Genomic DNA, 16,074 nt, shown 5'->3' on the forward strand with positions numbered 1-16,074 from the left:
AAAGTGGGCATCTAGAATGACTCTGTGAAAATAACTTTAATGTTTTGTTTTTGTTTTCAATCTCACCAACGCTAGAGTTAAATCTTGGGTTTCAACTCTCAGGGAAAAGATAAATAATTCGCCAATATATTTTCCTGGCTGATTTCGACACTGCTTGCCAACCACGACTATTTATATAACAATAAGAAAAAAAGAAGACTCTCCCATATGTAGCATTTTTACCCCAAATATCTTTTTTTTTTAAGATTTTATTTGTTCATTTGACGGAGAAAGACACAGCCAGCGAGAGAGGGAACAGAAGCAGAGGGAGTGGGAGAGGAAGAAGCAGGCTCCAAGCTGAGGAGCCCAATGCGGGTCTGGATCCCAGAACGCTGGGATCACGCCCTGAGCCAAAGGCAGACGCTTAACGACTGAGCCACCCAGGCGCCCCCAAACCCAAATATCTTTTAAAAACCTTCCAATGTAAGAAAAGCTCTGATGTAATTAGGGAGAAAAGAGGGCATTAGAAATTCACAATTTAGGAAAAAATAAGTGTAATAAACCATATGATGTTAAACCGACTTTTTACTTTTGCAGGTTTACAAATTGCTCTTTATCGTTTGCACTCTTTAAGAAGGTGCCCTGGCTTCAGGATAACTGGAAACATCCTTATTCAGTTTATTCCTTAATATCAGTGGTTTCTGCTTCACTTTGATTTCCAGATCACTCCAAGGAAATCACAGGGATTTTTTTTGGAGGGGTGGGGAGGGTGGGGAGGGTGATGTCCTTGAGATAGTTCATGCTTGCCTTTATGTATTTACTTTGCCCAGATAGGTGTGTGTGTGTGTGTGTGTGTGTGTGTGTGTGTGTGTGTGTAGCAAATTGTTGATAACAGCAGGCATCACTATGTGTCCAACAAAGGCATGAAGCACTGGCTAAAGACCCTGCAAAGTATAATTCAATCCCTGTCCATAGAGGTGGCTCATCCATGAGACATAACTGTGTTTCAGAAGGGACTCCAGCATCTACTAAATATTACAGCAGGGATCAGCAAACTTCAGCCTGTGGGCCAAATCCAGCATGCCACTTATTGTACAATATGTAAGCTAAGAATGATTTTTTTCATCTTTAGATAGTTAAAAAGACAAAAAGAAAAAAATATTCATGACACGTTAAGTGATAGACAATTCTAATTTTAGCATCTACAAATAAAGTTTTATTGAGACACAGCCATGCTCACTCATTTACACATTGTCCATGTCTGCTTTTGAAGTCAATGCCAGGATAGTTGCTACAGACACCATCTGGTCTGCAAAGTCTAAAATATTTACTCTCTAGCTCTTTACAGAAAGAGGGGCTAGACTCTATACTAAAGGTAAGAGGAATTTTTTCTATCTAAACTACTATAGTTCCAAAACATTCTAGAAATTGGCTTCATTCCTCACCATTGTTTAATCATTTGTGTATTTTTATTTTATTTAAAGAAGTTTCTTCCTCTTGAGGAAATATATTGCCCATGTCAAAAGTTTTTAAAATTCGTGATTGCTAGAAGAGTAGCACAAAGATTAGCACTTTTCTTTTCCTTATTTCTTGTCTTTGAAAAAAAATTCTCTTCCTATCTCTCTAAATTTTATAAAATCGACCTCTATAATGGGAAATTCCACAACCCTTAGAAATGAATAAAAAATACTAGCTTCTTCTCAGGCAGTGCCAAGAGTCCTATAATATATATACTTTCCCAAACAAGGCTGACAAACTTGGCCACTGAAGCAGCTGTAAAAATGGAAATGCAATCACAGAAGGAGTTATCAGCCTTATGAATTGAGGCGTCTTGACACTACTTGACATTCATTCTCAATTACTAAGTTCAGGCTTCTTGCCTTCATTGAGCAGCACTACAGAGCACCTCACATAAATGAGTGGATTCTGGGCAGCCATGATGGTGTAAGTAGCATGCTTCACTTCTTCAAAGGACTTGGGTCAGCCAACAAAGCTCTGAGCATTAAATTATTTCTGACAGCAGCCACGGGCTGTTAGAATGTAACCTGCCTCTCTGTTTCAGATGTTTATCTTGGAAGAGACCACTCACATCTTTATTGCAATCGTAAAGTCTGTTATAATGATAAAAATAAAAAAAAGACATTTTACCTGTACCTACACACTAGAGCAGAGCTCTGGATGTATTAATTGCCTTCTTTCACACTTTCTTCACTTCTGCGTTGTAAGGTGAGACTTGTAGAGAGTACAAAATGGAGAAGAGTTGCTATGGAATCAACAGGAGTCCGGGATGAATCGGATAACTTGTCTCCCCAAGAATATGGATGGATGAGTAGGGAAAGTCATGTCTATCCAGACATGCATGTTTTTGTTGCAAAGCATTTATAGTAAGCTCATGATTTATAAGATAAAGAAATATCTATGGCTTCTTTGGCATTTGACATTTCATAAAATCATACAATGTTAGAACCCAAAGGAATTGGTATTTTATATATTCAACTTTTTATTGAACGTCTAATATACATTAGACAATGTGCTAAACAAATACACATATAACTTCCAGTTGTGTTCAATGCTCTTAAGGGAAGGAACAAAGTACTTTAAGAGGCTAGTGGGAATGGTCTACATCAGGTTGGGGGTGAGGAAGAGTTAAGGAAGCTTTCTCTGAGGAAAGGGCATTTCAGCTAGGTTGTGAAAGAAGAAATGATGCCAGGCAGGAAAAATGTTCCATGACTAATGGCCAATTCCCACTGGGGAGGAATGTGGTCCTATTTGGGTCAATAAAGTTTAGAGATATATTCCATCAATTTTGATCCCAACAACATGAATTATATTCCACTTCCCAGGAAGGTATACTGATTGAAACTGAGATTTTAATTTTTAAGAAACAAGTGTGTTATGAGCTACATTATTTAATTCGTAATTGTACACTTAGTTGATTAAATCATGTGATTAGTAGAAAAATTAAAGTTCTAGAAAATGCCTGACATGAAGTCAACAAGATGTGTTCATTATCTGTATTTTCTCAGCTTTTCAGTGTTATCCTATTCATAGCAGGAGATTATAAGGTATGGGGATAGGAATTTGCTTCCTATCTGTGCCCACATTAACATGACCAAGATCCTTTGGCTCTAGAAACCATTTGCCCGGGATGGTGCTCGGGTAGACCTGAAAATTCCAGGGCCATGTTGCAACCTTATGTCCTATAAAACCACATATGACAAGAGACTCATTTCTTTCTCTAATGTAGAGCTCCAACAAATAAATCGCTAAGGAAAAGGCCAGCAATTCAATGGGGGAAAAGTGAATAAAGGATTTAAAGGGACAGTTTACAAGAAATACAAACAGCCTTGAACATGAAGAGATGTTCAACCCCCACTCTCAATAAAAGAAAGCCAAATTAAATTATATTGAGATACCATTTTCAATGGCTCAATTAAGAAAGGTGAAAACGCTTGATAATGTTGAATTACGGCAAGGGTTTGGGGGACTTTCACCTTTATTGTTGATGAGAATACAAACTGGTACTCTCTATTTGTGAAGAAATTTATAATATGTATGCGAATGAAAATGGACATTTCTTAACTGAGCAGTCTCCGTTCTAAAAGTTCACCTTATAGCTATCTCTCCACTTTGTAAAAGAAAGCATAATTGTGAAGATATTGTAGTAGTGTTTTTGGTAAAAGAAATAAAAACTGAAAGCAACCAAATTGCTCAAAAGTTGGGTTCTGGGTAAATACAATACACTGTCCAGATGATGAATAACTATGCAGCCATTAAAAGAGTAAGGTAGAGGGGCGCCTGGGTGGCACAGCGGTTAAGCGTCTGCCTTCGGCTCAGGGCGTGATCCCGGCGTTATGGGATCGAGCCCCACATCAGGCTCCTCCGCTATGAGCCTGCTTCTTCCTCTCCCACTCCCCCTGCTTGTGTTCCCTCTCTCGCTGGCTGTCTCTATCTCTGTCGAATAAATAAATTAAAAATCTTTAAAAAAAAAAAGAGTAAGGTAGATGTAGCCCTGTTTGTTGATAAGACCAGCAGCATATTGTAAATGCAAAAGGCAAAATCTGTATTTTTCTAAAGGTGAACGTGTGTGTGTGTGTGTGTGTGTGTGTGTGTGTGTGTGTTATGGGTTGAATTTTTGTCCCCCCAGACTCATATGTTGAAGCCCTAACCTCTAATACCTGAGGATATGGCTGTATTTGGAGATAGGACTTTTAAAAGGGTAATTAAGTTAAAATGAGGCCATTAGGTTGGGCCTCAATCCAACCCTCTGATGTCTTATAAGAAGAGATCAGGACACAGGGAGAAACACGAGGGACACACAGCCACAGAGGAAAGACCATGTAAGGACACTGTCAGCAGGTGTTCATCTGTGAGCCAAGGAGAGAGGCCACAGGAGAAACCAAATCTGCTGAGACCTTGATCTTGGACTTCTAGCCTCCAGAACTATGAGAAAGGAAATTTCTGTTGTGTAAGCCACCCGGTCGATGGTATTTTGTCACAGCAGCCCCAGCAGACTAAAACAAGATGTACATGCATATATTTAAATGGCATATTTCTGGACGTACATCCAAGAAATATTGATAATATTTAACTTTGGAGAGGGTGACCAGAGGTCTGAGGTGGGAAGGAATCGAACTTTTGTACTGCTTTAACTTTTACCATGTATACTGTGGTGAGTTTGAGGATTTCAGGGCAGATCAAGGAAAAGCCAGGGCCATGAGGTGGTGTTATTTCACATCAAATGTTATGGGGCAGCACTGAATGGGCTTGCATGAGAGAAGAAGTCTTTCACAGAAGGGAACTTGCAGAAATGTAGCTCCACTACCCAGAAGGGGAAGAGGACCAGAGGATTCTCAGGGGACAGGGGAATTAGAGAGGGGACTCATGTCTTGAGGCAATGTCACCCAGCCGCAAGGTGGGGAGGCTCTGGGTCAAAGAGCTCCAAAGGGCAGCTGTAGTCTGGGGTCTTTTACCGCTGTAGGGTTTGTCTTATGCGATGGCTGGCAGATGCTGGGTGCAGTTTTGTGGAGCTTGCAAAGCAACAGGCTCTAAATGGCTAAAAATTGGCTTATTGGGACTATATCTGAAGCAATGAGATTGTGTAAAAAAACTAAGAACGACGTCAGCAGGCTTTGAGCTCATAGCTCTAGCCTGCCGCAAAGAAGTAAACAATATAGGGGCGCCGGGGTCACTCAGTTGGTTACACGTCTGCCTTCAGCTCAGGTCATGATCTCAGGGTCCAGGGATTGAGCCCCATGAGGAGCTCAGCCGGGGAATCTGCTTCCACTCTCCCTCTGCCCCTCCCCCTGCTCATGCTCTCTGTCTCTTTCTCAAATAAATAAGTAAAATCTTAAAAAAAAAAAAAAGAAGTAAACAATATAGGGGCCAATATACAGGAGCGATCTTTAACCCATTTATGCATCATCATCATCACCATCCATCAAGTATTTAGCAGGAAAAAAGAGATCTATCCATGTGGAAATTACTCCCTCTGAAGCACAAGCTATCAGGCATTTTCCCCTCTATTGTCGTCTACTGGGAGACCTCAGACCAAAGATCTCCACCATCCATTCATTAAACAGTCTACCTCCCCCCTTATTCTGAATGCTTCTACGCCACGTTTTTTACCTAAAGCTGACAAGCTAGTGTGTTCTGAACAGCAGGATGTTTACCCCTCCTGGGAATTCATTTCACGTTTTCTTAAAATGAATTGATACACATTCATTGGTAACATCTCAGAGCCAATGTCTAGAGAAGAAAATGCTATCTGAGATGTTTAGGTTATTCCCACAAACAGAATGGCTGCTTTCCCAAGTAGTAGAATTACCCCAGCTAAGGCTTGGTGAGGAATATGGGATAGTGGAATCTAGCATGGTATAATTTGACTAAACGACCTCTAAGTTTAATTTAAAAAAATTCATTCTATAATCTAGGGCTAGATGTGATGCAGGTGGGTATTGCAAGAGTCCAAAACGAGAAAGATCAATGAAGGCTGATATAGTAAAGAGAAGGAATTTTCATAGAATTGTTAGGACTTGAGGTAAGCCTTTAATGATAGCGTTTATATAAAAAGCAGAAAAGTTTGTAGACAAGACAAATATAGAATCACAATTCCAAGTTTCTGCTGCTTACAGGGTGAACCCGGTAAGGGCATTGGCCACAAGAACTTCTGCCAAAGGGGCAAGGTCCAAGACCAGAGAAGTGGCCAAGACAGGGTTCCAATTCATAGACAGGGGCCACAGCAGAAGACTAGGGGAGTGAGGAATCACTTGGAGGGAAATCGGAGTTGTGCCCAGAGGAGCAGACAAGTGTTTCTGGTCTGAGAGACGAGGCAAAACCCTAAGTAAAGCAAACCCAACAGTCAGGAGGCAAAATGATTAACATAAGAGTTTGGGAAATGGAATGCAAACAGTTTAAGATCAAACATTCAAATGGAGGCCATGCAAATCTGACAGTGAAGTAATGCCATTTTTATACAGTGCTTTGGGATGGTCTCCCAGGGGTGAGGGGCGAGGGGTTGTATGGGGGAAAGGGTAGCAATTAATGAGGTCTTGTAACAGTTGTTTTACAGAAGAGAAGCTGGTGCTCAGAGAGCCTGGCTTGCCCAACATCATGTAACTTGTAGCTGATAAGCATGCAGAGCAAAAATGAAGAAAATGGAACAATTGGGGTTTTTTGGGGGGTTTTGTTTGTTTTGAACATACAGGAAATTGGCTGAATTACAATTAAGAGTGTGTCTAGGAAAATAATGGGAAGTAAAGCGGTTCCTGATTTGGGAACCACAGAAGATGGCGGAGAGCAGAGACAGGTTGTTAATAAGTAAGTATCAATTACCTCAAGCTGAGAGGATGAAAACATTTGTAAGAACAGAGAGGAAGATGCGAATAGAATGTTGTGTGGTGTGTGTGTATGGTACCTAATTATTTTTGATGGAGGCAGTGCTGATATGCTCTCTACCAAGGATAAAGCCCTGAGAAGGAAGGTGGGGAGAGTAGGAAATCACCCACCTTTGTTTCCACTCAGGCATTTCAATCATTTCCTTGAAAACAGGAATCATTTACGATTATACTATATGATTATAATTTGGTTATTATGGTGTATGTCATTGTGTGTAAAATGAGTCAGTACTTTTTCAAGAACACAAACAAATACAAACTGTATGTGTATTTGTTTTTTTTTTTTTTTAAGATTGTATTTATTTATCTGACAGAGAGAGAGGCAGCGAGAAAGGGAACACAAGCAGGGGGAGTGGGAGAGGAAGAAGCAAGCTCCTAGCAGAGGAGCCTGATGTGGGGCTCGATCCCAGAACGCTGGGATCACGCCCTGAGCTGAAGGCAGACGCTTAACAACTGCACCACCCAGGCACCCCTGTATGTGTATTTGTAGTAAGATGGTGATATGAGAGTCTATCTGTGATGTCATATTGCTTCAATGCCAGAAAGATGAAACAATTCTTATGAGAAGAGCCCCTCGAGGATATAAAACATGTATTTGCTCTAAGTAATAAATGAGGCCTGTAATTGACATAAATAATTCTTTTTTTAAGGTTTTTAAAAATTTTTATTTAAGTAATCTCTACACCCAATATGGGGTTTGAACTCATAACCCCAAGATCAAGAGTCGCACGCTCCTCCGACTGAGCCAGCCAGGCACCCCCAACATACATAATTCTTAAGCTGTGGGTTTTTAGGTACAATATTGGTTATTGGTGATAAAATTCTTAGGGCAAGATTTTATTTAACCATGTGGAATACATAAACACTGTGTGGGTCCTCAGTCTCTATAGGGTATTCAGAATCGTCTTTACTACAACTATTATTCTGTCCCCAGTGCTATTACTGTTATTTTATCATTCCAGCCGGAGATGACTCTCAAATTGTACTTTTTCAATGTTGATACTGATGGGTGGTCCATACAGTATAGTAAGAATTGGATGAGTTTCTCAGCATTTACACAAGTAAGCTTTCTAAAATGAAGCTCAGAATTTTTATAACATACAAAGCTTAATTGAGTACAATCTTTATGAAGACTTTGCCTGAGCTTCTGGCCATCTACTTAAAAAACAGAAGTTGCTGGTAATTTTTAAGCATGTGCAAAGTAAATCAAAAGCTTAGAAGTTTTAGAGGTTGTAGTAGTATAAAACTGCTTTATTGGTATCCAAAACCTCAGAGAATCTATAGTTGATATGCCAAAAAAAATAACATAGGTGAGGGCAAATGGTCTAGGAGACCAATCGAAAACTCCACTGTGATACAGTGGAGCAAAGAATATTGAGGAAAGAAACATGAAATAGAAATGGAGAAAAAAATAGTGAAACTCCATAAGATTAATAAAATATCAGCACTATTTGTAAATGTTCAGCAAATTACAGTCAGCCCTGGAAAAGTTTAACATAGGAACTGTGTGTCTTTGCTCTGAGCCTGTGACCTTATATGACACCTACTTCTCATTTCACCAAACACAGAGATGCCTATTATAATGAAAAGAAGACAATTTCCTATACATTTGGCAGTTTCGGTCATCATTTATAGCTCACAGGGACAGATTTTTTTATTAAGTCTGAAATTTTTTATTAAGTCTGATGCATCTGAAATCTGCATCATTTAGTCAGAATTTAGTTCCTGGACTCGTTAAGTGATATAAGTGAGAAAAACAAAATTTCCAGTTGTGTCTACAGTAAAGAAATAAAATACGTTAATATGTCATTAACGACCGTGAAGATATCATGGATTCTGCTGCACTTTAAAATTTAAGTGGGTTTCCCAAATTATTATCTCATTCTTTGAATATTTTTGTAGATAGAGAAAATCAGACTCAGAGGGATTATTTGGCAAAGTTGGAACTATAACCTATGCCTTCTTTTCTAAACCAAATGTGTTATTCATCAAGCTGTGTTGATGTCCAAAAAACAAAGTTCCCTCCAGCCCGTTTCTTTTTTCATTCTTTCTTTTTTTTTTTTTTTTTTATTCGACAGAGATAGCCAGCGAGAGAAGGAACACAAGCAGGGGAGTGGGAGAGGAAGAAGCAGGCTCATAGCGGAAGAGCCTGATGTGGGGCTCGACCCCAGAACGCCAGGATCACGCCCTGAGCCGAAGGCAGACGCTTAACCGCTGTGCCATCCAGGCGCCTCCCTCTAGGCCGTTTCTAAAAGCACACTTTCACTTCTATCCAGCACGGGGGTTCAGCCCCTACGCTCAAGTGTGGCAGTGTCCGTTCTGCTTCTCGATTGTTCTGGCTGATTGACGTTTTAATATTTTAAATATTACCCTCCTTTTTAGCCAAACCTATTCAGGGAGGGGTTTCTGGGTGGTTCCGTGAGTTAAACATCCAACTCCATCTCAGCTCAGGTCTTGATCTCAGGCTTGTGAGTTCAAGCCCCTCACTGGGCTCCATGGTGGGTGTGAAGCCTACTTGATGATAGATAGATAGATGATAGATAGATAGATAGATAGATAGATAGATAGATAGATAGATAAATGGGGGGCTGGGGGGTTGATTGAGCATCTGCCTTCGGCTCAGGTCATGATCTCGGGGTCCTGGGATCGAGCCCCACAGCAGGGAGTCTGCTTCTCTCTGCCTCTCCCCTCCCTGCTCCTGCGCTCTCTCTCTCTCTCTCTCTCTCAAATAAATAAATAAAATCTTTGAAAAACATATAAATATAAATAAGTAAATAAATAAGAAAAAAGAAAAAAGAGTACAGGGAATAAAATACATTCTGGAGGTGAGTTGCATAATCTAAACATTAGTCAAGTGGCCGTTACTGGTTTTTGTTTAACGAAAGATAGAACTGTTGAATTATTGAATCAACATTGGACTTGAGCCACTGTTTAGATTTATTACACAGGAATTTATTTTTATTAGGATATGTTAGTCACCATACAGTACATCATTAGTTTTTGATGTAGTGCTCCATGATTCATTGTTTGCATGAAACACCCAGTGCTCCATGCAATACGTGCCCTCCTTAATACACTTCACTGGGGTAGCCCATCCCCCCAACCCCTCCCCTCTGAAACCCTCGGTTTGTTGCCTGGAGTCCATAGTCTCTTGTGGTTCATTTCCCCCTTCTGTTTACCCCCCCTTCATTTTTCCTTCCTTCTCCTACCAATCTCCCTGCTATTCCTTATTAATATACTGGAATTTTTAATTGAGAAGGCAATGAAATAGCAAGATGAACAAAACTTAATCCTCAAAATAAGATGGAGATATTTTCATTGGATTCAATATGTAATCTTGCAATCATATTTTAATATTGTACTTTATTCACTTTACATGGCTATAAATATTTCCTTGTCTCTACATAATTGTTCTAATCATATTCCAATGCCTGTATATTACATTCATGTATATAGTTTTGATTTTAACTATGGCATTATCACTTTAAGTTTAAATGTAATGGTAATAATGTTTTTGGCAAACCTCATGTATTTGAACTTACATGATACAAACCACTAAAAATGTTTTTTCAGTTAGTTATTATTGTAATGATTTAGGCTCTTGAAATCAGTATAATCCTAACGTGTGAACTAATTTTTTTTAAAGATTTTTTTTTATTTACTTGAGAGACAGAAAGAGAGAGTGAGAGCGAGGGGGGGGTAGGGGCAGAGGAAGAAGGAGAAGCAGACTTCCTGCTGAGCAGGGAGCCCCATGCAGGACTTGATCCCAGGACCGCAGATCATGACCTGAGCTGAAGGCAGACACTTAACTGACTGAGCCACCCAGGCACCCCAGGTGTGAACTAACTTAATTCAACTTGGAAAATGTGAAAACATACCTTGAAGGTACGGATTACTTATACAACAAATACCAAATGATTTTGATTTAACATAAAATTTAAATCAATAAGTTATGTGCTTGTTTGGGGATATTTCTTTTTTTCTTCATTTAAATTCAAGTTAGTTAACATATAGTGTAGAATTTAGTGATTCATCAGTTGCGTATAACACCCAGTGTCATTACATCAAGTGCCCCCCTTAATGCCCATCGCTCAGTTACCCCATCCCCCCACCCACATTCCCTCCAGCAACCCTCAATTTGTTTCCTACAGTTAAGAGTCTCTTATGGTTTCCTCTCTCTCTTTTCTTATCTTATTTTTCCTTCCCTTCCCCCATGTTCATCTGTTTTGTTTCTTAAATTCCACGTATGAGTGAAACCATATGGTGTTTGTCTTTCTCTGACTTATTTCGCTTAGCATAATACCCTCTAGTTCCATCCACATCATTTCAAATAGCAAGATTTCATTTTTTGATGGCTGAGTAGTATTCCATTGTATATATACCACATGTTCTTTCTTTATTCATCTGTTGATGGACATCTGGGCTCTTTCCATAGTTTGGCTGCTATAAACATTGGGGTGCAGGTGCACCTTTGAATCACTATTTTTGTATACTTGGGGTAAATACCTAGTAGTGCAGTTGCTGGGTCATAGGGTAGCTCTATTTTTAACTTTTTGAGGAAACTCCATAGTATTTTCCAGAGTGGCTGCACCAGTTTGCATTCCCACCAATTTCTGTGCATCCTCATCAATATCTGTTGTTTCTGACTTGTTAATTTTAGCCATTCTGACTGGTGTGAGGTGGTATTTTATTGTGTTTTGATATGCATTTCCCCGATGATGAGTGATGTTGAGCATTTTTTCATGTTTCTGTTGGCCATTTGTATGTCTTCTTTGGAGAAATGTCTGTTTATATCTTCTGCCCTTTCCTTGACTGGATTATTTGTTCTTTGGGTGTTGAGTTTGATAAATTCTCTATAGATTTTGAATACTAGCCCATTGTCTGATAAAACATTTGCAAATATCTTTTCCCATTCTGTAGGTTGCCTTTTAGTTTTGTGGACTGTTTCCTTTGCTGTGTGAAAGCTTTTTATCTTGATGAAGCCCAAATAGTTCATTTTTTAATTTTCTTTCTCCTGCCTTTGGAGACCTGTCTAGCAAGAAGTTGCCTTGGCCGAGGTCAAAGAGGTTGATGCCTGTGTTCTCCTCTAGGACTTTGATGGATTCCTGTCTCATATTTAGGTCTTTTGTCCATTTTGAGTTGATTTCTGCGTATGGCGTAAGAAAATGGTCCAGTTTCAGTCTTCTGCATGTAGCTATTGTTTGGGAATAGTTCTATACATTATTTTTGTAAGAGGTAAAGATAAAATACCAACTTTGGTAAACTAGAATGTAGTGAATCTGGAATAAAAAGAATGGAACCCTATTCGTGACCATCGTGTTATATATAATGTGCTATAATAGTAATATATCTGAAAATACCATTTAGATATTCGTGCTATCCTAGTTGTTTACCACTAGGTTTACTAGTGTTTACTTTGTTTGCCACCGTGCTTCAGACCGTACAACAGCATGATTTCATCTGAAGTCAAATCCCATGCAAGCACAGTTGACTGAAGCAAATTTTCATCTCACCAGAGCATAGCGTGTTCTGCCAAGCCTGTTCATGCCAACGCAGATCGTTTAGGGTATAATTGGCTGTGACTGGCACTCACACAAGCTGTGACATTTTCTATCAGCCATTGGGTAGAATCCGGAAAGCCAAAGAAACAATTAGATGCTACAGAAGACAACTGGATTTGGGAAGGAAGAAAATACAAAGCGAGCCAGCTCTTTTGCACTTTGAACAGGGAGTGATGCGGCCACCCTCCCCTCTTCCAAAAAATGTGAGATGTCAGGGAAAGAGAAAACACTGACTTGCCTAATATAGGATGAAATCATTTAGAGTCTTCTGTTTAGAGAATGCAAATAAAATAAAGAGATTATCAATTAAAGGGACTTGGGGCGCCTGGCCGGCTCAGTCGGTAGAGCATACAACTCTTGAACTCAGAGTCATGATGTGAAGTCCCACGTTGGGCGTAGAGCCTACTTAAAAAATAAATAAATAACAAATAAATAAATAAACAAATAAAGGGACCTAGAAACCACCAAAAATTGGGGCACCTGGGTGGCTCAGTTGGTTAAGCGTCTGACTCTTGAGCTTAGCTCAGGTCTTGATCTCAGGGTCACGTGTTCAAGCCCTGCACTTAAAGAAAAGAAAAAAAGGACACCACCGGAAATGAAGGGAAGATGGAAAAAGACATTGACATAAAATACCATGCAATTGGCAAATCAAGGAGAGAGAGAAAACCAGAAGGTGAATGGCAGAAAAAGGAAGGAAGGAGTAAGGTAGGAAAGGGAAAACAAGTCTTAAAAAATCGACCGGGAGGGGCGCCTGGGTGGCACAGCGGTTAAGCGTCTGCCTTCGGCTCAGGGCGTGATCCCGGCGTTATGGGATCGAGCCCCACATCAGGCTCCTCCGCTAGGAGCCTGCTTCTTCCTCTCCCACGCCCCCTGCTTGTGTTCCCTCTCTCGCTGGCTGTCTCTATCTCTGTCGAATAAATAAATAAAATCTTTAAAAAAAAAAAAAATCGACCGGGAGCATGTGGGAAAATACAAAGTTAAATAAAAAACTGCAGCACGAATACATTTTTTTTATGGGCTTCCTTTCTCTAATAATTAAATAAATGCAAAATAACATAACAATGATGCATCATTTTGCCTTGCCCATTAGCAACAGCTTAAAAGATTATTAATATCCAGTTTGGGCAAGTAGGTGGGAAAACAGTCTCCTATACACTATTACTTTATTGTTTTATTTATTTATAAATAAATAAACTGTGTGACGCTAACGGGGAAAACCTTATTAAAATATTCATAATCGTTGACTCAACAATTCCCTTAATTGGGGAGACACTTAGACAAGTATGAAAAGATACATGTACAAGGATATTCCCTGCAGAATTGTTGAGGAATATGAAAAGTTGCGTGCGAAAAACTGTGCATGAGTAGGGCATTCGTTAAATAAATGACTGTACATCTCCGTAGGGAAATACTATATGTAAATCTAAAAGCATTACGAAAATCTTGTATTAATAGAATATTCAATATACATTAGGTGAAGATGCCTGTGGTATTAACAGCCTATAATGTAGTAGTTACTGTATTACTAATAATAACCCTAATAAGAAGTTATTTATTGAAAGCTTATTTTGCATGTTGTACTAATCCTTTATAAGCATTATCCCCTAATTCTCACAAGAACTTTATGATATGGGTAAGTATCTTTATCTGCATTTGACAGGTAAGAAGACCTGAGACTCTGAGAAATTAAATAGTTTGTCCAAAATTCTAGTAAGGGCCAAAGCTAGGTCCTAAACCCAGAGAACCCTGGGTCCCAAGCACGGGCTCTTACCCTAGGCTCCCGAAGTATAGTGTGATCTGGTTGTTGTCGTTGTTGTTTTTGAGAAAAAAAAATACTCTAGTAAATACATACAGAAAAAAAAAACCAAAGTATTCACTACACTGTTCATATCCTTTAGCTGCTGAAGAGGAAATTTTGAAGTTACATTATATTCCTTTTTATTCCTGCAATGTTTGTACATTTATAATAACATATACTGTTTTATAATAAGAAGAAAATCAGTAAGATTAATAAATTGCTTGCTTTCTGAAAGTTAATTGTGAAACAGTACTCTAAAATTATTGGAAATGTCTTTAATCAATGTTCTCAGAACTGCCCAATCAAGGATTCCCCAATGCCAGTCCAGGAACTGAACACATCACAATCACCTAAGGAGTATTTTATTGCATATGCCTATTCCTTGGCCCCAAATGCCCCATCCTATCCAGTTCAGTGCATCTGGGACAGGGCTCTGGAATTTACATTTTTTAAAAGCTCCCCAGGTGATTCTGATACTCAGCCAGGTTTGGGAATCACTGTCTAAGAGAATGTGATTTATGTAGATCAAAAAAGAAAAGAGAGAAAGTGTACCATATGGTATGTTAACTCTTTCTTTAATTTCATCTTAGAGGTGGCTTCACAGAGAAAGGGTTTGTAAATCATTGCTATGCGTAATTCAGCGGATACCTATTCCCAAAAATGTGCCAACAGCTTTGTCCATCTGATATGTGACAGTAATTCACATTTATTATGGACTAGAGGAAGGGAAGGTGTTTGGCAGGTTTTGGACCTGAGTAATTAAACAGTGTGGCATTAGTGCACAGGTAGGCATCTGGACCCACAGAGCATAACACAGAGCACAGAAACACACCCAAGCGTATGTGGGGCCTTGGCTTATCATGGGGTGAACATAGCTCAATGGGGAAGGACGCATGGGCAACCAGCTATCTCCATGGGGGACAATTAATATGAACAATTAGTAGAATCCCCAGGGCTTACTGGGTATGTAGATTTCTTTTAAAGAGTGATAGCTTTTTTTTTCAATCCCCCAAATTCTTCTACTTCCCTAACTGCTTACTATCTATCAATTGACTTCATCAGCCCTTTCTCCACATCCCCCATCAGCTTCCTTTAAATGCTAGTGTTTCCCTGAGTTCTTTTCTTGGTCGCCTGCTATTTTCTTCACTCTGTGTGCCCTCCTGGGCCAGCTCATCCATTCTCATGACTTGGACTACCAAGGACGAAAAGAAATTCCAAATCTATTGTATCTGTTCTTTCCAGGGAAGGCTTCTGTCCCAAATTCCGGAGCCATGTTTCTAATGCTTTACGGATGTGCAAGGCACCTTACACTTAACTCATTATCATCTGCCACTGCGTCTTCTACTGTCATCACCATCTCAGTTAATAAAATTACCAGCCAATCAGTCTCCCAAGGTAGAAATTTGTGAGTTGTACTTAACTCTGCCTTCTTCCTGTCAAGTGACCACCGAGTCCTGAAATTTATCCTTCAAAATTATCTTTAGACATCTCTCCATCCTATGACCCCTGCCATAGGCCCAGTCTTCAGCATGCTCACCTCTAAATCGCAAGTCTCCTGTCTAGTGTCCCCTCCTTCCCACTCTCCAGTGTATTCATCATATTCCCATGATGAGTGGTTTGCCTTAAAATAAAGTGGGAAAAAAGAAAAAAAAAACATGCCTGCTAATCCCCTTCTAAAAGGTCTGGTAGCTTGCAGAAATCTGCATAGTGAAGTCCAGATTCCTTGCTTGGCAAATGATAATAATAACAGCAATACCGTATGTCAAGGGACACCTGGGTAGCTCAGTTGGTTAAGAGGGTCTGCCTTCCGCTCAGGTCATGATCCCAGGGTCCTGGGATC

Source organism: Ursus arctos, unplaced genomic scaffold, assembly GCF_023065955.2.
Source record: "Ursus arctos isolate Adak ecotype North America unplaced genomic scaffold, UrsArc2.0 scaffold_33, whole genome shotgun sequence".
Classification (NCBI taxonomy): domain Eukaryota; kingdom Metazoa; phylum Chordata; class Mammalia; order Carnivora; family Ursidae; genus Ursus; species Ursus arctos.